The sequence below is a fragment of the Triturus cristatus genome, chromosome 6, assembly GCF_964204655.1.
Source record: "Triturus cristatus chromosome 6, aTriCri1.1, whole genome shotgun sequence".
Lineage (NCBI taxonomy): Eukaryota > Metazoa > Chordata > Amphibia > Caudata > Salamandridae > Triturus > Triturus cristatus.
Genome location: NC_140589.1, coordinates 334,844,417 through 334,871,350, shown reverse-complemented (window position 1 = coordinate 334,871,350; position 26,934 = coordinate 334,844,417).

Below are 26,934 nucleotides of genomic sequence, written 5' to 3'. Positions count from 1 at the left end.
AATATTTTGTATTCAATATTTTGTTCACACACTAATAAATCATTGTCGAGTCAGTGCATTTAAAAAAAAAAAAGGGAAAGTACTTTTATTACACACTCTAATAAATGCTACACAATATGGGCCTCATTACAATGGCAGTCAGACCGCCACCTACAGCTGATCACCCTTTGGGCCAACCGCTACATTAGAAAGCTTCACAGTAGGCCCACAGCAGTCGGCGGCAAGGCCGCCGCCTCCGACACAATCTGGGATCCTGACGGGGAGGCGCTCGGAGCTGCCTCTGACCATGAAGGCGGTGCTGAATCAGATACCACCATCAGGATTTGGATATCGCTTTCTGACAGCCTTTTCATGTCCAAAAGACTGCCATGTAAAGGCAGTCAGAAAGGGATATTGAGGGGCCCAAATAGGGCTCCCATCCATCACTGTAAAGTGGCCTAGGGGGAACATGTAGTTCCCCCACATAACACCATGAACCGTGTGCCATGCACCACATGGTGTATGACACACGGTGCATGGATCTGCAGGAAGTGCTCCTGTGCATGGTGGCTTGTGCTGAGTTCCTTTTCCTTTACCACAGCACAGCCCACCATGTAAAGGAACACTATGCAAATGCCAGCCCAGCAGTCTCATCTTAATGCGGTAGTCAGACCAGAGACTGCTTGTCCGCGGTCTCCTGACCGCTGTGATAGTGGTGGGCGGTACGACCAACCGCTATCAAAATGAGAGCCTAAATTACAAACATGCACAATGAAAATACCTTTGATGACATCTTCATATGACGTTGCACCCTTTGTGGGTCCAGAACCCTAGTATGACAATACCCTATACTTATACAAGATGCAATATCACAATATAAGAGGGTGTCATTATTAATAAGGCAGGCCTACTGGCTTTGTCAGGGTGCCAACAGATCAGTAAAAGCAACAGCATGCTATAATTCACCATTGCAACTCCAGAGAAATCATTGGTGATAGCACCAATATTTAGTGAATGTTATAATCTACCATGAAAGTCAATGAAGGTAGTTCCCACATTCAAAAGAATTCATTACACTGTGAAACCCTGCTTTGTCAATTATCCACACTGTCAATAAAGCATTCAACGAAATAGCATGTCTACCAGAGTTATTGTTCTACTTATACTATGATGCTCAGGGCCGGACTGGGAACCAAAACCGGCCCTGGCAAAGTACTCAGCTGCCCCCCTCCCCTCCCCGGGGGTTGGTGGTGCCGACGATCTCTTTGCCAGGGCCGGTTTTCGGATGATTTTGTTACATGGCCGAACAAAAACGGCCCCCAGGGGCCCAAAACCGGAACCCACCCGTGCGGCGCACCGGGGGATTGCCCGGTGCCCGCTACGGCCAGTCCGGCCCTGATGCTGCTACTTCAGCTTTAGGACAACCAATAGAGGTCCCAGCATTCCATAACCCATATGCTAAAGCACAGTCTCAAGAGCTTTGGAAAGAAGCAAAACCTCTTGCGGGGTCATACATATAACCCCCTGGGGGACTTATAGCAACATTTATTAACCACGGGTGTGGTGTCCCAGCACTCTTTGGTGTACATAAGGGAATTACACAAATCTTTGGGAGTGCCTCAGGGAATTCAGTCATGCTCTTTGACTTTGTGGGGCGAATGTTAAATTAGCTGCCTCCTGCTGTATTTCTTTATTTATTTACCATTTGTTGGGGGGCTGTGAGGAAACTTAAAGGGCCGTGCAGCCCCTGCCGTTGCCCTGCATGGGACTGGCAGGCGTGGGGATACTTTCTTCTGCTCCGAACTTGGGCAAAACCCACAAATGCTGTTTTGGCTCCTGCCCACAGGAGGGGGAACCTTGGTTCTCTCCTGGCCACCTGCATAGCACTACACTAATGGTCAGACAGTGGCACATATTGAGGAAATTCGATTTTCGATCTCGCTTGTATTCAGTAGGGGTGGGCGGAATTTGCGGAATTAACCTTTGCAAATTATCGCGAGAATGTTTAAAATTATCGCAAACAAGCAGAAATATCGCGAAGATGCGGAAGTTTTTTTCCGGCATGTTCGCGAGATTTTCTGCATGGTTGCGGGTCGCCAACTTACCCATGTGGTTGCTTGCGGGCGCGGCCATCTTGTTTTGAGTTGTTCTCGCGGTGCATGATCGCGAGAAGAAAGACGTGATCGCGCGACGCATGACGTCACTGCGGGCGCGAACTGTCGCGAGACAGCGCAAATGGCTAAAAACAATACAACATCTCATGGAGAACGCGACCGGATCAAGAAAACTTGTCGGCGAACGCAGGGATTCAGGTAAGGCGATCGCGCGCGCGCGAGAATGTATCATTTTACAGCGCGAGCAAGAAACAAATTATCGCCAAGCTGCGGAAACCGGAATTTTTGACATTTTCGCGCTCTCCGCGGAACGCAAAAATGTCAAATTATCGCAATTTCCGCGAACGGAACGAAATTTTTGCCCAGGCCTAGTATTCAGCCACCATTTAGTGTTCCACCGCCATTTTGTGTTGCCCTCACTCAGGCAGCACAATGAACGAAGTTGTTCTGCTGATCTTACTGCGACGTGTCAAATAACCTTCTGCCTCTGTTTACGAGACTGATGTCAGGGACTAGCTGAATCCACTAATCCTCGTCTGGTTTGACTAAACCCTGTCTCAACTGTCTGTCGGCTTACACCATTCTTTCCTGACTTTATCTTATCTTCTGGCCTTCGCTATTCTCTACTTGTATTCTCTCATTTCACAACTGTCCTCCAAAGCATACAAATATGTCCTGTCACCTGCAAGTTGAGTTGTAGACACTACCACTGATTAACTTGTGGGGAGGGGTGACAAAAACAGTTGGAAGAGAGGTTTATTTGGGTTACTTGATATCTTGTTTTCAAACTTTTCTCATTGGTTATATCTTGTTTTCAAACTCTTCTCATTGGATAATCATGTATGCATTGGGAGTGTTCTTGGTGAATCTATGCGCTATAAAAGATTGTGCGCCACGGAGTAAAGTGGCAGTCTCATAAGAACATACTGAGTGTACTTCTGGGACAACTGTACTTAACTGCAGCTAATAAACCTGATCTTCTACGCTCAACAGAATGTCCTGTGTCTCTGTTTAACAAAGCAGGTGAACTCAGGAGATTAAGGCGTACCCTGCGCCACCAGGCCCATAAGGCCCTGGTTCTTCAATATGGAGCAATGCAAACGGTCATGCAGTGGCCCTATTGCAGCAATGCAAAGGGCCATGCAGTGGCCTTACTACAGCAACACAAAGGGCCACACAGTGGCAATAGTACCGCAGAGCAAAGGGGCACGCAGTGGCCCTACTACAGCAACACAAATGGCCATGCCACTCAGATGTTAATGTTGTCCTATTAACCAGCACATGGAATAAGCCAATAATATGTGATGGTGTTTTTCAGCAATATAGTTCAGCAGTTATGTCACTATTTACTACATATATGTGAAGAGATACAGATTATAGATATACATGTGACCCAGCACAGTAATGCAAACAAAGAGCCATATGTATCAAACATTCAAGCAAACCACCTTGCTAACCTGCGGTGTGTGAAAGGGCTGGAATGCTCCATATTCATCTTTACATGTAGCATTCCTGTCCTTTTCTAGTGCTGGCACACTTTGGCTACCTAGTGCCAACATATGCACCTTTTCATCATGTTTCAAGGGTACCTGCCTTGCAGGCAGGTTTGTTTTTGTGTAGGAAGTTACACCTTCCAGAACATACACAACCCTCTGAGGTATGTTCCCATTTATAAGTGTGCTGCTGATTGCAGGACATTTCACAAGTGGAAACAAGGAGGAGACAATGCAATATTTTTCTGCCATGGACCTCTGGTGAGGAATCGTACAACTAGTATGTATTTCATGGTCTACCAATATATGTCAACCTGGTGATGAGTCGGAATCCATAGGTGGATGCATGGGAATAGTCACATTACTCCATATGGTACTCTTCGTCGCTGCAGAGTCACACAAGCCAGTGTTTTGTGCAGCCTTAGGTTACTCTAGGTTCGTCAAGCCACTCAGGGCCATGCAAGGTGGCCTTGCATGACTTGATAAACCTCATTTAGCTTTGGCATTGCCCTTGTGTCCCATTGCATGGAGCAAGTGCAACCCCAACTATTAATGAATATGCCCCAAAGTGTAGCAAAACTTTGTGCACAAAATATCAAGCATGTACAGGTAGGCATGTAGCTGACCATTACCTGATTTACAAGTCCTTATGGTGATACAAATACTATTCTAACAATGTGTGGATAAGTGGAATGTGTTACAATCTCCTCACTATTATCACTTTGCAAGGGCTTTGTATCACCGGTCCTGAAGGTACAGCTTTGAACTCGGATCACTTATGGTGATGTGATGGTATTATATATCATGTTCAATATATAGGCTAACAATTTTCAACATTGAGGTTCATGTATTTAAATGGGCTCATAAAGATTGCTTTTTTATACAGATTTTGTTGATAGTGAATCTGATGTCCCACATACCTAATTCAGAAGTTCACAGTTTTGTCTGTACAAAACATTTTTGTATGTCGCATTTCTGTGTGATATATCTTTACAAATATTTGATAACTGACAGAAGTAATTAGGTTCACATTGTTTAAATTTTTTTTAAACTACAAACTTTGAGAAATGTAGGCGTTTGAAAACGCATTTATTCTTACAGCTCACAATTTCAAAATAAGTGAAAGTAATTTTAAAACTAATAAGTAAAGAAATGTACTACAATTTGGTCAAATCTGACATGACCTGCCAAAGAATGCACAATTTCTGTTTCTGATTCATTGCCTTCATCATCTTCAAGTAGGATTGCACAGTCATACTCCCATTGTACATTGGTCTTCAGACATATGTTGTGCAATATTGTGCAGAATAATATTATGTTTCAAACTGGAGGAAGGTGTCGCACACTGCCTCACATCCCAGCACTTAGTTTGCCCCGATGCATCATAATAAATGCAGTGCATGATAACACTTACTTCAGTGACAGACTTTAGTTTTTCACCCTTGTTGGTGCAGCCAGTGCTGTGTATCACTAGACACGTGTTTCAGGATAGTTGTCCTTCTTCAGTAGAGAGCAACATATTCTTTTAGGAGGTGCTGGAAATGCTGCCCAAAGTCTTCTCAGTTCTCTGTATCACTTGCTGGGCACAGGTGCATCACCCAGAGCTAGTCAACTCATTAGCTCAAGGGAGCCTTTTTTTTAAACAGGAGGAAGGTGGGCACAAACTGCCTCACATCTCAGCACTTAGTTTGCCCCGATGCATCATAGTAAATGCAGTGCATGATAACACTTACTTCGGTGACAGGCTTTAATGGTGCAGCCAGCAGTGGCGGCCTTCACTGGTAAGAGCGGTAGGGCGGGGCAGGGCGCGGGGGAACTCGACAGATAATGGAATAGGTATTATTTGTTTATTCAATTATACCTATTCTGTCATCTGTTGACTTCCCCGGCTCCCGCTCCACCCTACCACACCCACCACGTTTACCAGTGGCGGCCGCCGCTGCAGGTAGTGCTGTGTATCGCTAGACACGTGTTTCAGGAAAGTTGTCCTTCTTCAGTAGAGAGCAACACATTCTTTTAGGGGGTGCTGGAAATGCTGCCCAAAGTCTTCTAGTACTCTCGACCACTCGCTGGGTGCAGGTACTGTACAATTAACCCCTGATAGGGGCAAATTAAAAGTCAAGAAGAAAGAAACTTCCGACCCACATTTTGTGAGCCACAGAACTGTGCATACTCCTGGATCCATCACTAAAAATTCAACAGTAGACTGAATAAGAGGACAGGAGCCAGATCAGCCATCTCCTGTGAAAAAATCAGAGGACCAAGAAAGTGGAGTGTCAGCCCTTAAAATTAACAAGCATTGGCAAAGGCTATAGGTCTTGGTTTTTTAAACAAGACTTGGTGAATCCTTTAGGTCTAGCTGCTATGTGATAATGTGACCAGATCTAACATTTTTTTTATTGTTTGTTACTAGAAAAGTCTCCAGTATTATTTAGTGGTTGAATAGACAGGACCATTTCCACAGATTCACTCCTACTTTTAATAAGCCATCATTCTGAAAGATGGTGGTCTCATAACATACATTTTTCATAAATGTACTGATAGGAGAAGCCTACTAAGGTTTTATAGCCACCACCCTTCAACAATAGGAGAGAATTTACAACACAGCCATTTCCTGAGATGTAACTGAACAGAGATTCAGAGGTTTGGTGAACAAGCCCAAGATTTAACCTCTAAGCTGTTACAGCGACAGCACAAAGTAAAAATCATGGACCTCTCTTGGAAAATCACACTCATCTTGTTAGCAATAGATTAAAAAAATGTAACTACATACTCAACATGCTCCACCTGTGTTAGCATCATAAGCAATCATTGGAAAATATTGAAAATAGGCTAAATTAACTTTTAAACAACTTATTTCTCCAACATGAGGAACACAGGCCTTAGAGCAGAGTTCTTCAAACCTTTCAATGCAACTACTCTATGTAAAAAAGTCATCGGGCTCCCTAGTGTTAAAATATATTTTTAAAATTATTGTAGACAATTGGCAATGTTTAAATACACTTAACCATATTTGAACATTGCAGTTATGTTCCATTCTCCCTTTTAAAAATTCAATCAAGTACAAGGTCGCCAACATGCTGTGGGCAGTCTGGTCGTACTAAAATGTAAAACTATTCCTAGTGTGATTCCTTATCTGAAATGAGAGGGTGGGGGAGGAGGTTAAGGATTATTTAGAGGCCCTCCCCCTTTGACACCTACACCCAGCAAGGCTAAGAATGACAAAAGATGTTAGTTATGGCACATTGCAGAGTGGCTTATTGCAGCTCTGCCTTTTTAAGAGCAGAGTTATTCTCTTGGCTGGAGTCTGGCCCCATCCCTGGGACCAATTAAGGCCCCACCCATGGGTGCACCCCCACAAGACCGACTAAAGTACATAGACACCCAGTGGGTACCACACTTTGGGGGTTCCCACCAGTCATAGAACACTTACCCTGAAATAGATGCAGTGTTTGCCCCTATAGGAGTCCAACGGAAAAAATTGCTTTAGGACATGGTAAGACCTGGTAACTTAGATCACACACTAATTACAACACTGTATTGTAACATTGTATATATGATCATCTTCATAGGCATAACAACAAATAAATTGCATATAAGGAGTAGTGAGCACAGGAGTAATATTAGATGTCAGCAAAGCAACACACATATGACTAGTCATTACCCTATGCAATAGCATAATGAAAATATTTTAACATTGGTAGTACATGAAAAACGTAACTGAAGTGAGTGCATGACAAAAAAACAGCAACTCCTAATCAAGGAGCAGAGATGGGGCTACAAGCTGCAGTCTTACTGGGCTGAATAATAATATTTCATGGATCAAGTTTGGACCTCAATGAACTCATTGATTACTCTTTATTCATAACATGTATTTACACATACTGAGATCCATTGGTGGTTGTTTATACCATGATGAACCTGAGTGTTACACATAACACTGCCAGCATAGAAGGACAAGTAGCTCACATTCCATCATCGCTAATATCAACCTTAATAAGGTTGAAGCTGATTTCCTCAGTCAGAGGCACGCACTACGGTGCATAAGTGTTTTATTGTAAAACAAAATGCGTTTCTGCTCTTCTGAGCTTTTTTATGATGCAATGAAAACCACTATTTTTAAACTGCTGACGGGCTAAGTGTAAACATGTGTAAACTTCGTAAAAGGGCTGCAATCACTTTCTTTAATGGATATGAAATTCAATTTCTTCCTCAACTATCATAACAATCCATGAGGATTGAGATTAAAATAATTGCTCAATTTATTCCATTTGATTTGAAACAAATTAATATAGATAATCAAACCACATCACAATTCATAATAAATCATCATTAATTTGCCATACATTTCATTTTTATACATACCTCTTTTATTTAAATGTAGTCGCTATGCTCCAACTGTATTATAGTTTGAATGTATTGGCATATATAAACTATCATTTTTAGCTCATACACATCTGTGATGTCATTATCTACCTTCCAGACAAACCTTGATATTTCTCTTCTAATGTGCCATCTGCATATTGCCCCCCGTGGGCTTTCATTGATAAGTGAAGTTAGTGGAAATTAAAATGGAGGCTTTCAATACAAAAACTGATGTTCTGATAGTTCTGTGTGGTGGTGGTTTAAGGGGATTTTTTCGTTATCTCATGACATTTGCAATATTTATGGACTAATTTACCATAATTGCTTTGCAACCTCACAAGTCATAGATTCCAAGTCAGATTCTATGCATGACCAACTGTCTGTTATCTTCCTTATGGGTTGTGGCTAGTGTAATTGAATCCATTTTCACACCCTTAATGGTACACATATTTAAGCAGCCTTGGAATTTAGTGACACATTAAATATATTTTAGTCCACCGTCTCTTGCTTAGTCATTGTCATCTTTTCTCATGTTGGATCAAGTGATGATGACTGGATACATATTTATGCTAGTTCACCCTTTGCTGATTCTATCCCCTCCTAGTCCTTAGTGGGAAAAGGAGATCTTATGTATCCCCACTCTGCGGCTGAGTTACTCATCATACGTGGACTGCCATCACCTCATCTGTATTTAGACCTTCTGAACATTTGGTTTGCCATCCAGAATATACTTTGGCTCTAAAATACTTAACAGTTTCTCTCTGTCACCTCATCATTCTCTTAGTAGAACCCTGTCTATCCCAAAGAATTTCAACTAATTTCTATTGGTGGTGTGTTTCTCTTTAAAGTGATGGTCTTTATTGCTAATGGCTCGAGAATGTTCCAATACCCTGCATTTAAGGGAGTGTATTGTACTTCCCACAAATCATTTCTCACAATGGCATTTTAAGATATAAATCCAATGAGAAGAACCAAAAGTATGAATTTTTAAAGTTTTTAGTATAAATGAGTGCCTAAAAGATCGAAATGCCAATCGTGGACCTCAAGTCACACATGACGGGGGGCATGGCTTGGCCGGAGTCGATGGCGGACACGTGAGCAGAGAGCTCCGCATCAGCCTAGCTGTTATCCTGTACAAGAAGGCGCCCTGAGCCCAGCAGTGTGTTGCTGGTGACAACCCAGAAGCGGGGGACACGGAGAGCGACTCGACTGGCCCGAAGACTGTGCCAGTTCCCGCCCATATCCCGCACTGGAGGAATTCTCCCGAGGGGCAGATGCGGCCTAAAATGAGTGAGGCGCTGATGCGCAGTTGGACCCAATCCCTGAATCAGGTGGTGATCGCCCTGAGGTGCAGGGTCTGAACAACGTTGAGGCTGGTGGCACCCCACTACTACTCTGAGCGATAAGGGCACTGGATTGGAGGACCGGAGGGGGAACGCATCTTCAGCGTTGGAGTGGGCGGCCCCACCCTGGCCTGACGGACTGAGAGGCGAGCGTGCCCTGATCTACAGCCGACGGAGGCCTGGAACTGCGGCGGGACCTAGCCAGAATAGTGGTGAGTCGGCGTACTCCTGGGGGCACGAAGCCGGCCCGAAGAGCGCACCCAGCAGTGAGGCGGCAGATGGCTGATTGAGAGGCGTGCAGTGCGCGAGGGGGCCACCCGAGACCGGGAGTGGACGGCCTGCTGTAGGGTCCTCCTAGACCCCCAACGCAGCGTACTGGTTGGATGCCGTGAGGGAGGTGCACCGGGACTGAGAAAGCGCATCGGGGAGGCAATGCTGAAGGGCCCACGGAGGAGAGCGAGCGCTGGCAGAACTGTGTGGAGGCCCTCGCCTAATTTACCCGAGTGAGATGCCTGAGTGATCGAGGTTCATGGCTGTGGTGGGGCTCTGTTCTTAAAGCTGGGGCACAACTATGTGTGTGGGAATGGAGACATGAGAGATACCCCCCTGAAGAGAACCTCGATGGCAATTGGGACCCTCGGGGACTATGGTAGCACTGGTTGCCAGACTGATGGTGATAATTCTGGATAAAAGGTGGATCGAGTCTGCATGCTTTCCGGCTTGTTGAGCACATGGATTGCCTGAGGCTGGTCCGGTGGAGGGACCCCCCATCGGAGGATAAGCCCAGTGGGCAGAGGTGGGCCCTGACTCCCCATACGTCAGTGGGGGAACTGGGGCTCCCACGAATGACTGAGGAGAAGGCTGGTGGACCCACACAGCTGGCTTCTCCAGAGAGAGGGTCGGAGAGCAGAGGGTGCCATTTTTTTGCGACCACACTGGTCGAGCGGGTAGGAGCGAGGCCCTTTTGAACCCGGGTTGGATGGTGTTTTGTTCCTTTGCTGGCACGAAGAGGAAGGGAGCGGAGCCACCCCAGCGGCATGATCAGAGCCGGAATTCAGCGAGAGCGGAGAGGAGTGGAGAAGCTAGCTGCTAACATGGGCAAGATCCAGGGTCGATTGGCCGGTGCCACCCAAGAACATGATGATGACCCTGCGCCCCACTCACGGGGTGGTCCAAGATGACTAGATGCAGCAACAGTTCCAGCAGATACTTGAGGTGATTGCAGACACGAAAGCGACCCTCCATCAGGATATCAGCACGGTAGCGGTAGGACTTGGCCTACTGGGGGAAAAGCAAAAGAAGCTGCCGGAGAAGGTCCATAGGAATGAAGCCGCCATAGCAGAGATGGCACCGGTGCAAAAAAGAGTGATGCAGCAGGTGAAGGCCCTGACGGAGAGAGTAGGTGTACTGGAGTGCAGAGTCGAAGATGCAGAAGGGCGCAACCACCGGAACAATGTATGGGTGGTGGGCCTCCCGGAAGAGTCAGAAGGGAGAAAATTGGTTCAGAGCTGTTGTGGCCCCAGAGGGCCTCTCTGCCTTTCATACCCTTGAAAGAGCACACAGAGTCTCGGCCAAGCCGCTGGCCCCAGGGCGGCCACCGAGACCAGTAGTGGCTCGCCTACTCCATTTCCGGGATAGGAATTTGCTGTTACAGAAAGCGAGAATGGGTGGGCCCTTTGCAGTGGACAACGCAAGGCTCACGCTGTTCCCGGACTACACGCTGGAGGTAAAAAGGAAGCGGGCTTCCTATCTGGCAGTTAAGAAGGCGCTGCGGGGCGAGGGTCTCCAATACTCCCTGATGTTTCTAGCACGGCTGCGTATTGTTCTGGATGTTACCACGCATGATGTTGACTCCCCTGGTGACGCATGGGAATGGCTAGAATCCTACAGAAAGGAAGCGCTGAGCGGAGGGAACCCTGGGGGCTCACAGGAAGGAAACACGAACAAGCCAATGAGCTCACGCAGACGTCTCCATAATAGACCTCAGAAGAAACCCACAGTTTCTCAGACGGCCTGGGAGTGAGCAGAGGCACTACGAGCAGTGGTGGCGCAGTCACAGGACCGGACTGTGATGTCGACTGAAGAAGCTGGAACTACAGGGGACTCACTCGGACACATCGCAGGGTAGCGGGAGTCACATGCCCGGGCGACGCCACAGACGGCGGATGGCATTATCTGATTAAGGGGGGTCAGTTTGATGACAAAAGGGGGATTAGCTCACTGATCATGAGGCCTTGCTTGTGCTGGGCTGAGAATGTCCTACCTATGATGGGGCTGATGCGCCTGGGGAAGAGAGTTTCAAGCCAGCCGCGATCCCCATCTTCTCTGTAACTGACAGGGGAATATATGTTTCTTATGGTTTGGATGGGTACTAGCTCCAGAGTAGCTGTCCTGGGGAGGGGGAGTTGTGGATGTTACTTAGTTTTGGGGTTTAATAGGGTCAGGCATGTCGCTAGAGCAGCTTCCTGAGTTGAATTCCTGGCATGGATGGGTTGGGGTCCACCAATAATCTGAAGTGTTTATCATGGAATGTGCGGGGCATGCATTCTATGTGGCGCCGTCAAAAGTTGCATGCATATCTGGTAGGGAGGAGAGTTCAAATTGCATTTTTACAGGAAACTCATTTGCAGGCGAAGGAAGGAGTAGCATTGCAGCGGCGATGGCGTGGTCAGTTGTTTTACACAACCTATTCCACTTTTGCTTGTGGGGTATTGATTTGGGTGCGGGCAGGGGTACCCTTCCAGTGCAGGGAAAAGATTCTAGACTCGGAGGGTCAGTATGTAGTGGTGCTTGGGAAACTTGATGGACGTGACATTGCTCTGGGGAGCATTTATGCTCCCAATACGGAGCAACCTGCCTTTTTCTCGCAGTTGTCTGGGAAGTTGGCACCTTATTTTACAGGCTCAGTATTACTTGGAGGAGACTTTAACTGTATTTTAGATGTGGTTTTAAATCGCTCGCACCCCCCGCTCCCTAATGCACCCACTCATAAGGTTGCAGAGGCCAGGTGAAATTGGCAGAACCGATGGGGCTTGGTGGATATTTGGAGGGCCCAACACCCGGGGGAACGTGATTACTCCTACTTCTCTGCATTACATGACCATCAGGTGCGCTTGGACGCATTGTTATGCACTCCGGACGTACATGTAGGGGTGCCGGGTAATGATACCTTGCTAGAATGCTATCAGATCATAACCTCGTCTTGCTCTGGGTGAAGTGGTCACGGACCCGGGCCCGAATCCCGACTTGGGGGCAGATTTATGACTTCTGGCGCATCTCTGCTAATCAGCAGAGATGCGCCAGACGAGTTGCGACGCATCTGCCCACCCGTGCGCCACCACTGATGCGCCGCATTTACAATGCGGCGCACCGTGGCACTCGGATGGGCAGATGCGTGACGCATCTCCAGTCGGAAATGCGGCGCATTGCTGGAGTTGCGTCGCAAGCGCGACACAGCTCCAGCAAGGCTCGGGGGTGCCCCATCCCTAACATGCTGCGTCAATCCCTACGCCTGCTTCAAGCAGGCGCAGGGATTTGACGCAGCATGGCTGGAAAAGTGACTGAGTGAAATCTTGTAGATTTCACTCAGCCACTTTTCGGAGGCGTTCCTGCGCCGGAACGCACCCCCCTGTGAGGGTACGCCCACATGTGGCGCAAGCTTTACAACGTGACGCATCTCCCTAGATGCGTCACGTTGTAAATCTGCCGCAGCATGGCGCTGGCTTTGCGCCGCCGCTGCGTCACAAAATTGACGCAACGGCGGCGCAAAAGTGACGCACAGGGCTTATAAATCTGCCCCTGTGTGACTGTGCCCGGAGGAGATAGAGGACCAGGTGTTTCACGCAGCAGTGGGCACGTCTATCACGCAATACTTTGGGGGTAACGAGGGGACCGCCTCCACGCCCTTAGTGGAATGGGACGCCTTTAAGACGGTGATTCGGGGCTGTAGTATAGCCGAGATGGTGGGAGTGCGCAGGGTGCTATCAGCAGAAGTGGGGGAGGCGGAACAGCGCCTGCGGGATATAGAGAAAGATCGTCCTGGGAGGCCTGAGAGGCAGCAGGACTTCGCGGAGGCAAGGGAAGCAGTGGCAGGACAGGTGGAGCGATTGCGCTGCTTTGACTACAAGGCTTATATCACCCACACCCATGTCAAGGGAGATAAGTCCTGTGCTCTCCTGGCCTGGTTGGCTAACCCGTCGTGTAGACGAACGCCGGTATTGGAGATCTGAGATGACCGGGGGAAGTTTGTTTTACTCAAGAGGGCATAAACAAGCTGTTCTATGACTTCTACAAGGAGTTATAGAGGAGCAAGACAGCCCGAACGGGGAAAGACCTCTATAAGTTCACGCGCGGGCTCCAGTTTCCGCAACTAGATGATGAACAGGCGGAGGTGTTAGGCAAAGATATCGAGTTATGGGAAGTATGGGCGGCTATTAAACATATGGCATGGAATAAAACACCGGGGACAGACGGCCTCCCGATCTAATTTTATTTAACCTATTCTGTGCAGCTGGCTCCGCACCTGGTGGCACTTTATAATGAGACGAGACGCTTGGGTGATTTCCCCGTATCCACCTGGTAAGCCGGTATGGGACAGGGCGGCGTATCGCCCACTCTCCATGCTTAATACGGCCTATAAGATACTATGTCACATCTTGGCCACTCGGTTATTGCCACACATGCCGACTATAATCCATCGGGATCAAGCCGGCTTTATACCTGCTCGAAATACGGCCTTAAATATCCGGTGATTGCTACAGGTACTCGAAGCGGACTCTTACTCAAAAGTCACTGCTGCAGTATTTGCCGTTGATATAGAAAAGGCATTAGACAGTTTGGAATGGCCCTACCTGTTCCATGTTATGGCCGGTTTTGGGTTGGGAGACAAATTTATAGCATGGATGGCGTTACTCTACCGGTTCTCCACGGCGCGCGTTAGGACTGGCGGGGTGATATCTGAACCTTGTGAAGTGAGCTGGGGCATGAGGCAGGGATGCCCATTAGCCCCGCTCCTATTTGCACTGGCCATGGAATCACTGGTGGCAAAGGCTAGGACTGGGAGGTACTACCGGGGTTTACAAGTACAAGGGCAGACCCACCATAAAACTTTGTATGCAGATGATCTACTCATGTTCTTAGAAGACACAGAGCAAGCGTTACTGGGAGCGAAGGTGCTATTGCGTGAACTAGGAGCGGTGTCTGGCCTTAGAGTTAATTGGGCTAAATCATGCCTGTTCCCAACAGACGTAAATAGGGTTGGTTCGCAGAATATAGCAGGTGTGAGGTGAGAATATAGGTGCCTCCCATATTTAGGGGTTCAGATCTATCGCGCACAGCCGGATTTACAAGAGGGCAATGTAGTTAGAGCGATAAGAGGACTGGTGGGCAGTTTTGCATTTTGGGGATCACTTCCATTGTCGGTCACGGGGCGAGTTGCCTTACTTAAAATGGTGGCCCTCCCCGTTTACTGTACTATTTTGCGACCCTGCCGATTTGGATTCCGGCGCGGCACAGGTTTTTTATGGGGCACCGGGAGACGCCGGGTCGCCCTGACTTTATTAATGCGCCCACGATCTGAGGGTAGATGGGGGGTGCCTGATTTTGAAACTTACTATTTAGCTGCACAGCTACATTGGTTGACACAGAAAATGGCCTTGAGACTGCAAGGCCCGAAGGAGGAGAGAGGGGGAGCCCCGGAACTGAAACTGCTCTCACAAATCCTACTGGACCTGCCTGTCCGGATTGGTGACCTCCCTGAGGACCTTAAGCCAGCAAGACAATGTTGGAGGTGGAGTTTTAAACAAGCAGGTATGGCAGTGCTGTATGCTTCTGATATTCTGCTCTCTATGTGTGAGGCACTTCCCCACAGGGGCTCCAGGTGGGAAATGAGTGATTGGGACGAGAAGGGTTAACCACTATTGGGGATCTATATGAGGATGGGAACATGCTGCCCTTCCATATATTGCAGGAGCGGTTTGACTTGCGCGGGGGGACTTTTTTCTGCATGCGGTACGCACTGCGGCCATCCGTGCGCACTGGAAGGAGGGCTTGACCGAACCTACTACTTCTTTGGGGCGCAAATATATTGTGACTGCTGCAGGGAAAAATAAGGCAGTCATGTGCCTCTATAAGCATATGACGCAGGAGAAGCTAGCTCCTTTGGATGTTCTTAAGCGCAAGTGGGAGGTAGATGTGGGAGATGTGATACCGGATAGGGCCTGGGCTGAAATAGTAGAACGGGCGTGGAAGAGCACCAGGAATGCTCGTTTTCAACTGGTGCACTTCTATATTTTGCATAGAGCTTACCTCACCCCTGCGAAAATCAAAACATATTTTAATACAGATACAGATGAATGCCCGAGATGTCGAGGAGAGGGAGCGGATTTCCCCCACATGATTTGGGGGTGCCCGCTAATAGCCAGTTACTGGACTGAGATGGTTGCCCTATTGAACGCAGTGACGGACAGAGGTCTGGGACTGGCACTGGGGCCATCTGTCCTACATTGGTTCCCCCATACGGCTAATACTAAGATCACTAGCACGTTTATAGACATGGGTTTACTGCTGGCCAAAAGGGAAATCACAATGCACTGGAAAGCAAGAGGGGCCCCTGGTGCAGCTAGATGGAAAAAATAATTCATCAAACGGGCGGAATGTGATGGGATAGTGCGACTGCAATTAGTGAAGAGAACGGGGAGTGAGAAGGCATTGGATGCGGCCAGGGCATGGGAGCACTTGGTAGGATTACTGAAAGACCCAGACACTGATAGCGAAGATGATACTGAGCCGCTCATGCCGGAGCTAGAGCAGCGCCACAATAGCACATAGCAGCAAAAAACACAGACCAATCTGGTGCATGTAGGATAGACGATCAAGGGATAACAGCACGCACGTACTCACATTCTCAGGCTACTGGACTATCACCTACTATGTAATGCTGATGTTTGTTGATTGTAAGGTATAATATTGGAAGCGTAATGCCTGGGGGGAGGGAGTGGTGGGAGAAGGGGTGGGAGGTTTGTTAGATTAGAATTGTTGGAATTCATGATGAGGCTATAGCGTGTGGGTATTGTTAAGCAGGGAGGGATGTTCTCCTGTAATCTTGTCAAATTTTTCCTTGGTTCACTAATTACGTGATAATGTGTTGATATGTAATTTGGGGTTTCACCATAGAACTTGGAATTGTATGAGTGAAGGGACACTTGAGATGTATGCTGCCAAGACCTGGCACCAATAAGCGGCCAATGTTTTTGATCTGCAACACTAATAAAGAATGTTTAAAAAAAGAAAAAAAATCAAGTCGCGCATGACGGGTTCTAAGTTAGAAATATGGCGACCATGATGGAGAGCAGGGTCAGATACAACAAGTGGATTGGGCCGCTCAGTGCTTACTTTCGGACTTTGAGGAATTTTCAGCAAAGTTTTTCTGAGAAGTTAAAGTTCAGCGCGGCAAGGCTGAAAGAAGAGTCTGAGGAAGGAGCATTGTCATTTGGGAGCCATAGATTTCTACATTCAGACTTAGTCACTTTTATAGATGTCAAAAATCTCCAGCGGGATGAGGCAGAAAACTGTAGACTAAGACAATTCCAGGAGATTGGATAACTTTTTGACAAAAGACCGCTGAACAGGATATGCTGTTGCAGAAAAGAACGTAGTGGGAGCAACCGCAAAATCAGGCTGGCCATGCACCTTGGGTGGATCGACATGCATGTTAGCCCCAGCCTTCACTGGGTTCGCATAGCAGTTTTTAGTCAACATGTTTTAAGTCCCAAGCTTTGGATTTTGGCTATTTGGACATCTTTAGCACCACAACCAAGGGCCCATAACTTGTGGGATACCACTTAGGGGGTTCTGGCCTCACTGAGGCTGGGTCCAGGTGTTGGTCCAAGGTGGTGGGAACTTTTTATGCCCCTGTGGCTCCGACAGGAGGCCAGCAACCCAGCCCTTGGAATTGCTCTAGTAGTCCTGGGTTCAGGTGAAGATATAGGACTCAAACAGCAGGGCTGGCCTCTGAGAGCTCAAGGAAGGGTTCAGGCAGCAAAGCAGTCCTTGCACGCTTTCACAGGGGTATGAGAGGCAATATTCTAGAAAATTATTTACAGTAAATACATCAGTTGGGAGAAATTAAAAAATCCACGTCGTTGTTTAGGTTTCTTTTATTTTTATTCACGATGTGCTCTTGGTACAAAACAGCCAACGCGTTTCGACTCCATAGTCATCAGGGAGGCTGACAAAGGGGGAAACGTGGTGGTGATGAATAGGGTTGACTATGAGGGGGAAGTACGTAGACAGCTTGACAATACCGCTCATTACACTAAACTTAGTAACAACCTGTGCCCTGCAGCCACCACACTGATCAATGGCCATCTACTACACTGGAAAGAGGTGCACTTTTGTCGGATACCGAACATAATTTACTCTCTATCCAGAATCCCAGATACCCATGTATCTATCTTCTACTGAAGATACACAAAAAGCAACCCTTCCCTCCTGGATGTCCGATCATTTCAGGCATCGGCTCCATGACTGAAGCCATGTCTAACTTTGTAGATACCTTCCTCCAGCCCTTAGTAACCAACCTACCATCATTTGTCAGGGATAGCACTGACATTCTGAACAAACTTGAAGACCTAGAATGGGAGGATGGGATGTGGCTCGCCACGTTAGACGTGGTATCTCTATACACTTGCATTAAGAAAGATTTTGGAAGAACAGTCACTGACGTTTTTCTGGACATGAGACAGGCGACCCTGTTTGATCACAACAACATGTTTCTCACCATCATCGATCTCATCCTGGACAACAATTTATTTTTGTTTAACCATACCTGGTATAAACAGGAGCAGGGTACTGCGATGGGATCTAAATTCGCTCCTTCGTATGCGAACCTGTTCATGGGGTGAGTAGAACACACATATGCATGGTCAAGGGCGGCCTCAGAATGGACTAAATATATCCAATTTTGGGGCCGTTACATTGATGATATCATCATAGTATGGACTGGTACAAGAGCTGAGCTGACGGAATACTTTGAATTTCTCAATCAATTTACCAGGGAGATGTCAACATCCTCCATACATTTTCTTGACCTGGAACTTTATGTTCAGGACAATAGAATACACAGTACACTGTACAGGAAGGACATAGGGTAGACAGCATCTTACTTTACACTAGCTCCCATCCTACATCCACGAAGAAGGCTAGCCCATATGGGGAGATGGTACGTATTCGTAGAAACTGTAGCGAGGACGACAAATTTGAACAACACACTTCTCTCACCGTTGACAGACTATACAGGAGGGGGTACGAACAAAATGTTTTGTTTTCAGCTAGAAACCCTGCTAGAAAACTCAGGAGAGAAGACACACTCAAGAACAGTAGCAAGGTCAGGAATTTGAGTAAAGATAGGCTTTCTGTCATTACGACACACTCCACACTCAACCATGAAGTGTTTAAGATACTAGACAAACACTGGCCACTCTGGAAGGGGGCACCGGGAGTGAATAACATTATCTCCCAGAAACCATCCATGACATTCAGGAAAAGCAGAACTATTAGGGACAGTCTGTGCCCTAGCTAAACGGTACTCAAAACACCCTTAAAACAAAGTTGGCTCCACAAACCTCTGGGATTCTACAGATGTAGCACCTGTAACATTTGCAATCTGGGATGTAACAAAACCACCTCTTTCAGATACAACACTGGCACACAACACAGGATACGCCACTTTATCAACTGTCTTACAAATTTTGTGGTATACATACTGATATGTGGATGTAACAAAATCTATGAGGGTAGCACAGTGAGACAACTCAAAACCCACATACAGGAACACCGCAGAGTAGCCTTAAATGGGGATACCACATATGCCTTAGTCTCACATGAATGCAAGAATGGTGTAGACAGATCTAAATTTCGTTTCCATGGCATAGATGTGGCATTGCCGGATATGAGGGGTGGAAACAGGGAACTGACCTTGAGACAACTTGAAGCCAGGTGGATTTGTACTCTTCGATCGGCCACCCTGGGTTTCAATAGTGACAATGAAATGCACTACTTTCTGTGGCCATGCTCCCTATGACCAACTGTATCCTTCATTGCTTTGCTTGAAAACACATAATGACATTAGAAATGCCTTCTCATTGAACCCACTTTCACTCCATATCTATTGCTTCACAGGTTGTGAATGTTTAGACAGGATGTGTGTTCCTTACCCTACTTCTCATAAGATTACTTTTAGCCCGCCTGATCTTATGTTATCACCCTAATACTGCCATTATATCTCTAATTTAGCATTGTCATTTGTGTGTTGTCTAAGAATTTGTACTCCACAATGAATCTCAAGCATTTGCTGTGACTTCTACTAACCTACTGTTCCCCTACACTCATTTTCATCTTGAGAACAGCACCTTTTTCCATGCTCCTAGTACAGTATGCCACTCTAGCATACACTAGTGATTAACATGTTTAAGCAACCTAAATGAGCCTGTCCGTTTCTAGCGAATGTGGAGCACAAACAAGTCCTTAGTAAAATAATTGTCATGTTATTCTTTCCCATTGTACTTTTTGTTAATGCGACTATCTCCACGTTTTTACTGTCATCTGCATATGTGGAGTTCATACATGTCCCAAGTGTAACAGTTGTCATAGACTCTATGTTCCTAACAGTCTGTATTTCCAACCTTGATGTTTCGTACTCTTCACTTGTCACCATTTCCCGTAGCTCTCCGGCTTCCTGCCTATCTATACTTACTCTTCAATATTTATTCCTTTTTGTTTTTCTTCTTCTATCAACCTCCCCTTAATCGCTACTGATTTTCTACGGGGATGTACCCTAGGTCACACAGACAGTATGCGCGTTCATCTCATTTATCTATCTGTGTCGCTTCCGGATCTTCCTACTCTCATTAATTTTACTTGGTTTCACGTTACGTTTTCTTTTCGTGTTCTATTCCCATTAATCTGTTAAACCCCTGTTTTTATCATGCAGTTATTATTTATCCACTTGGGGGCCTGCCCTAAACGTATTATGTACTATAAGATATACTCTTGCCGCACTCACCACCTCACCGGCAATCACGGCTTATTCCGCTCTTGAGAATCAAATTAATTTTTTTTCTCTATTTATTACGTTTAGTCTTTTTTCGCCGGGCTTATCGTCTACCAGGTAGTAGGAATTCTACATGACAGCACCATTACATACGGGGCTTTTAGTGACGGTCTAGCCTTTTCCGAAACTATCGTACTTCGTTACCAGGAAGTACTTCACCACCATTTTCTATTTAAGATGGGCTTTCTACAATTCCCGTCACACACATTTATCTACAAGGACGAACCGGCATTGATGACCTAACCCAGATGGAACCTCATTCTTTTTCAAGTAAGATAACGATCGCTGCATATGCCAGACCCCATTGCTCCTTAAACTAGGTTTTCAGTGAGCTTCTGGTTAAGCGTTAATCTGCTTCGCTCTATCGCACCTTTCCCATAGGAGGTTTTAGATGTTTTTTGGATTAAACGTACCCCCCCGCCCATTACCTCAGACCATTTGGGTTACGTTAACCTTTTTTACTTCTCCCTGTTAGAGACCCAGCTCACTTTGTTCTCGCATGCCTGCTACTTGCCGGTATTGCTTCTTTTTAACATACTCTTAAAGTTAAGTTTTGTTTTACGCTTTTGGGCCACGTCCCTTTGATTTTAGATTACTCTCTTACCTAATAGGGTTGCCTTTTACTAAAGTACCGGACCCCTTTCTTGCTGTCATATTTGTTGTGTTTTATACCTTTTGCATTTTCTTAAATCGTTGGCCTCCGTACCTCAACCACGTATACTATCTTTGTGTCAAACAATGACCCATACTACATGCACTACGTGTGCGCAATTTTTCTGCCCGTCTGGGGGCTACTCAGCAGCACGCTTACACTTTTCAAACTTGAATTCTAACATTATTATTGGCACTTATTGGACGCCTCAACATTTTTTCCAAATACTATGTAGTTATGTATTTGGACACCTAGTTCTCCTGCCTACTTTGCAGCTAAGACGTTAGATCATCCATGGACTCCAGGGGTCTGGCTACTATTTGTCGTTCTTCAGTTAGCGGAAAACAGATGTATATATTTTTTCTGGCCTTACTGGTAATCTATTTATCACATTTGCGCCTTATTTATCAATACCACCCTAGGCTGTTACTCCTTGGAAGCCCGAGGTTCTCCTTTCTACTGTTATTAATGATGGTCACATTTAATTACTAGGGCCTACCCTCTAATACCTTTTCCATCGCGATTGTACTTTTCTCCTCTCTTGTACGGATTTTCCATTTAACTAGCCTTATCTTCTTTCTAGATTACTGAATCCTTACCACGGTTCAGCCCACAGGAGATGGATTTCAGTCTCCTCATTCCTCCAGGACCACCTCAGTCTTACAATTGAGAGGTCAGTAGGCTCCCTTGCTTTTAAGACTCAGTCAGACTTCTGATCAGTACTTTCCCCCGATATAGCCCCCTTTTCTTACTATTTAACCCCATTAGGTATCGTCTACACTTACTACAATCACTACCTGGACCAGACTATTTTATTAACTGTTACTCCCGCCTGAGGCGCTGCCTCTTTACTCACCGTGGTAAGCGCCACTTTTTTTCAATTAGCCCTTCTTTTGCTCTCTCTTGAGATTCTTTCACTTTATTTTCCCTATGTGTGACACCATTCAAGGGTCTTTTTTCACTCTGAATTTTTTAGCTTTCAATTCACCGGTTTCCGACATGGGTCAATGGTTCACCCTCCAGTTTCACCAATGCAAATTAGTATCCTCTTCACCGCCACATGGGTCCCCCTCCTTCCTGGATAATTCTCTACCCCACTGTCTCAAACCTCTTACCACGGTAGGATGTCACCCTTTAGTTGCACCGTTTTTAACAAAAGACCTTACTACAGCGATCCAATGCTTACAGCTGTTATTCATTGTATGATCCTTGCAGCCCTGAAGAAGCCCTTGTCTGGGTGAAACGCGTTAGCTGTTTTGTACCAAGAGCACATTGTGAATAAAAATCAAAGAATCCTAAACAACAACGAGGATTTTTTAATTTCTCCCAACTGATGTCTTTACTGTAAATAATTTTCTAGAATATTGCCTCTCATACCCCTGTGAAAATCAATATTATTTATGGTCATATGGCAACTGGCCATCTGAGGCGGGCAATATCTTATTTCTTTTTTGTGACTTGTCTAGGCAGTGCAGTCATCTATAACCCAGCTGCTTGCTTACTTTTCCTAAACAGTCCTTGCAGGTGCAGCAAAGCAATCTTGTGGTATACACATCAGGCCACAGCAGCAGGAAATCCTCTGAGAGTCCTTCTGCAGGTCTAGAAAGTTAACTGAAGTGTGGATCTGAGAGCTCTATTTTATACCTGGTACCCTCTTTGAGGTTGTGAGATGTTTCTAGAGGTTTCTCTTTGGAGTGCTTGGATTGTTTTTACTCTCCTGCTATCGTGGCTCCAAGCTGGCTGCAGAGACAATGTGGAGGTGATAAGCGTTTTGTTTGAAGGCAGAGCACAGCCTACTCAGTTGCAAGTGTCGCTGTGCCCAACTTTGCCTCGCATCCTGCCAGCAGATGGCCCATTCAGGCCCATTTAATTCCTCTATTGTGTGACTGCCTGTGAGGAATTCACAAAGCCTGTCAGTTACACCCAGGCATGTGACCTGGGGGGGGAGGAGGATGCAGGCACCTAATGGTTAAGGGTAGGAAAATACTGACTTTCTAATAGTGGCATTTTTAAAATTGCAATTTAAAATCTGACTTTACCATTAAAGAGGGTTTTTAATTACAATTTCAAAAAAATACCAAACATAAAATGCTTATCTGTTTGCAATCAAAAGTTAGCACTTATTAAATGTAATAGGGCACCTAATGTTATCTTGTGGGACAGATAGGCCTTACAGTAGTGAAAAAGGAATTTCAGAGTTTTTCACTACCACGACATGTGGAACGTAAAAGTAGATGTCCAACCTTTTAATTACAATGCACCCTGCCCTATGGGTAACCTAACACATACTTTAAAGGTTACTTATATGAAATAAAAGGAAAGTTTCAAATTGCAAGAAGGTTTTACTGCCTGGCCGAATTGGCAGTTTAAAACTGCATTCAAGCTGCAATGGGATTCATGGGATTATATTTTAAGGCGCTACTGAAGTTGGTGGCACAATATGTGCTGCTGGCCCACTAGTAGCATTTAATTTACTGGCCCTGGGCATATGGTTTACCAATCTACAAGGGACTTATAAGAAAATTCAATGGGCCAGTCAGGTGTAACACAATTTTACCATGTTTAGAGGAGTGAGCGCAAGCACTTTAGCACTGGTTAGCAGTGGTAAAGTGGACCAACAAAAACACATTTCAGCAAAAAAGGTGGAGGGTAAAGGCAAAAGGTTTTGAGGTTACCTTACATAAAGGGCCAAGCCCAACAATATTATTTTGGTTTTAATTGTTTTAGTAGCAGGTTGTAGTGTTAGTTGGCAAATAGGTCTGAGGTGTTTTAAATAAAATTATTTTTAACTATGTTTAATAAATATAAACTGGATTTTTTTAAAAGTTTGTTGCAGTTTTATATGTATTGTTTACTGATTGTTGATTTTTGTTAATAAATAATACATATTTTTTTTGAAACAATATTTATTAAGAAATTGGTTATTAATTTTGAGTTTGGGTTTTTTAATTATGTGTTGAAATATTTGAATATTTATTATTTAAATTAATCTTTGTGTAATGTGTAGGTATATGTAAGTTTTTATAGATTTTTCATTTTATGAATGTGGGTTTGGTGTGGGTGATTTTGTTATTAAATCATACATTATTTTTAGTGGAATGTAGTTTTTTCTCCAAGTCAAAAATATTCCTGAGTGGTCAAATTCGGAGTCCCACACTCCCCCAAACGGGTTAGGTTTGGCGCATGCAAATTGTACATAGCAGCCTCCCAAAATCCATGATTTTCCCCAATGTGGTTAAGTGTGGAGAAGAAATAGTAAATCCAAAACTACCATAGTCACACACTTACTCCAATGTGGTTAAGTTTGGAGGGGGAATAGTAAATCCAACCCTCCTTAAGTCCAGCTGTTTCCCCAATGTTAAGAACAAAGTCCTGTGCACACGTTTCAGGGTTATGTGGTTCCAGTGTAGGAACCGTTACTTGCGTGTTCTTTGTGTAACAAGAAATATGAGAGTTGACATCAAGCAAATCTTTCTGAAGATATTTATGTATCAAACCAAATCAAATACAGAAATGAAAACCAGCCGACACGTGTTTCGTCACAACGTGATACAATTGTGACTCTTCAGGGCTGGGAAGGACAACAAAGCATAAGGTATAATAAACATAACATACAATAAAGGCAGAATTAATGCAAAAAACAAAATCAAGATGTTCAGGAAGTGGAAACAAGACAAGAAAACAAAATGTTAATCTAAAGTATGAACACCCCTGATGTCGTGGATACCCTACGGTGTGAGGCATATAAAACTGTGACTCTATAGTAGACAAAGTAATAATGACACGCTATCACCACATAAAATAAAGTGGATACGAAATGGGTAAGACAAACGGAAAATATAAAAGTGGACAATCTAAGAAGCACGTTTTCAGTATAGTGTCAAGCGCATGATAGAATCTATACATTGCTTACTACAAAAAACGACCATTCGCGTTGGTGCAGGAACCGAGGTAAGCCTCTACACTCGGGCCATTGATTCTATGGCAATCCTTTCTCGTTAGATACCCCGCCCTTAATACTCATCTCTCTTACAGGTCTCCTGCTCACACGGACTTGCACGTCCGGTTTTGGTGTTTCCAGACTACCTCTGGAACATGTAGGGAGGACGACCCTTCCCTTCCTTTCTGATCCTTACTCTCAGATGTACCCTTGTCCGCACCTGGTTGAGTTACTTTCACCGGGACTGCGGTGAGTTATTTTCCCTTAGGCACTGTCCGCATTTTGTTGTTTTTACTATCTCTCCGTTTCATTTTGCACCGTTCTTCTTTTACATTCCTCTATTTGTTCCCTTTTAGACACTTGCTCCAAGATTCCCTTTTACAGGTATTTCTTTTATTTCCTAGCACTGCGTCCGTAACTCGATCGCATGCTATACTGAGACCACTCTACCACTTAGGTTGTGACATACGGGTCCCTCCCCCTTTTTCACCTTCTTGCTACTTTTCTCTACGACTCGTCCTACGATTTCTTTAAACAATCTGTTTTTAGTGCTTTTCGCTGCCCCCACCACAGCGCCTTTTTCTGTCTTCTTAGTTTCTGATTCCGTCACTTACCTTTATTTTCATTTCGCATGTATCTAATACCTTGGATATATTTTACAGTCATGGTGAATTCATACACCAACTATTTGTTGCGCGTAGTATGTTTTTTACGGAGTTTTTTGTAGTAAACAATGTATAGATTCTATCACGCGCTTGACACTATACTGAAAACGTGCTTCTTAGATTGTCCACTTTTATATTTTCCGTTTGTCTTACCCATTTCGTATCCACTTTATTTTATGTGGTGATACCGTGCATTATTACTTTGTCTACTATAGAGTCACAGTTTTATATGCCTCACACCGTAGGGTATCCACGACATCAGGGGTGTTCATACTTTAGATTATCATTTTGTTTTCATGTCTTGTTTCCACTTCCCGAACATCTTGATTTTGTTTTTTGCATTAATTCTGCCTTTATTGTATGTTATGTTTATTATACCTTATGCTTTGTTGTCCTTCCCAGCCCTGAAGAGTCACAATTGTATCACGTGTCGGCTGGTTTCCATTTCTGTATTTGATTTGGTTTGATACATAAATATCTTTAGAAAGATTCGCTTGATGTCAACTCTCATATTTCTTGTTACACAGAGAACACGCAAGTAACGGTTCCTACACTGGAACCACATAACCCTGAAACGTGTGCACAGGACTTTGTTCTTATCGTTACAGTGTGGGTCCTCACCCACACACTTGCAGGGGTTGTTTTGGGTTTGTTTTCCCCTAACCTGTCAGCACCGTATGCATTTGTCAAATGTGTAATATCAATTGCGTACCTGCCTGAGCGCCATTTTCTTCCTGTCTTTAATCTAACCCACTTTCGAACTAGTGTGTTTCCCTAATATTGTTGATTTTGCTATTTATATACATCTTTTCACACAAAAAAATGATGTAGTTTATTGTACGAATTTTTATTGAAGTTAGCACAAATTCTATTTTTAAGTACACTTTTGTAATAAAAAAAATCAACATATGCGTTTTGCAAGTATATTTTGCAAGGCTTTTATACACGTTCACATTTATATTGTGGTTAATATTTTTAACACAGAAAGTGTTAACATTTCTGTTTTCATTTTTAATGAATTCAAATACTGTAACTAAATTAATTTGCAATTATATGAAGTATTTTTTAAGATATGTGTAAGAAAACAGGCCATTACTTCTGTGGCCTGCACAAGTATTGGGCCCACATTTGCCCTCCACTGGGAACAAAACCTCCCACTGTAGTACTTGACTCTCTCAGGCTAGTGGAGCAGAGCAGTCCAAGGCATACTCAAGGGCGGTAGTGTGGGCTAGTAAACACCATCCACTGGCATGCAATAATAATACTCAGGGGG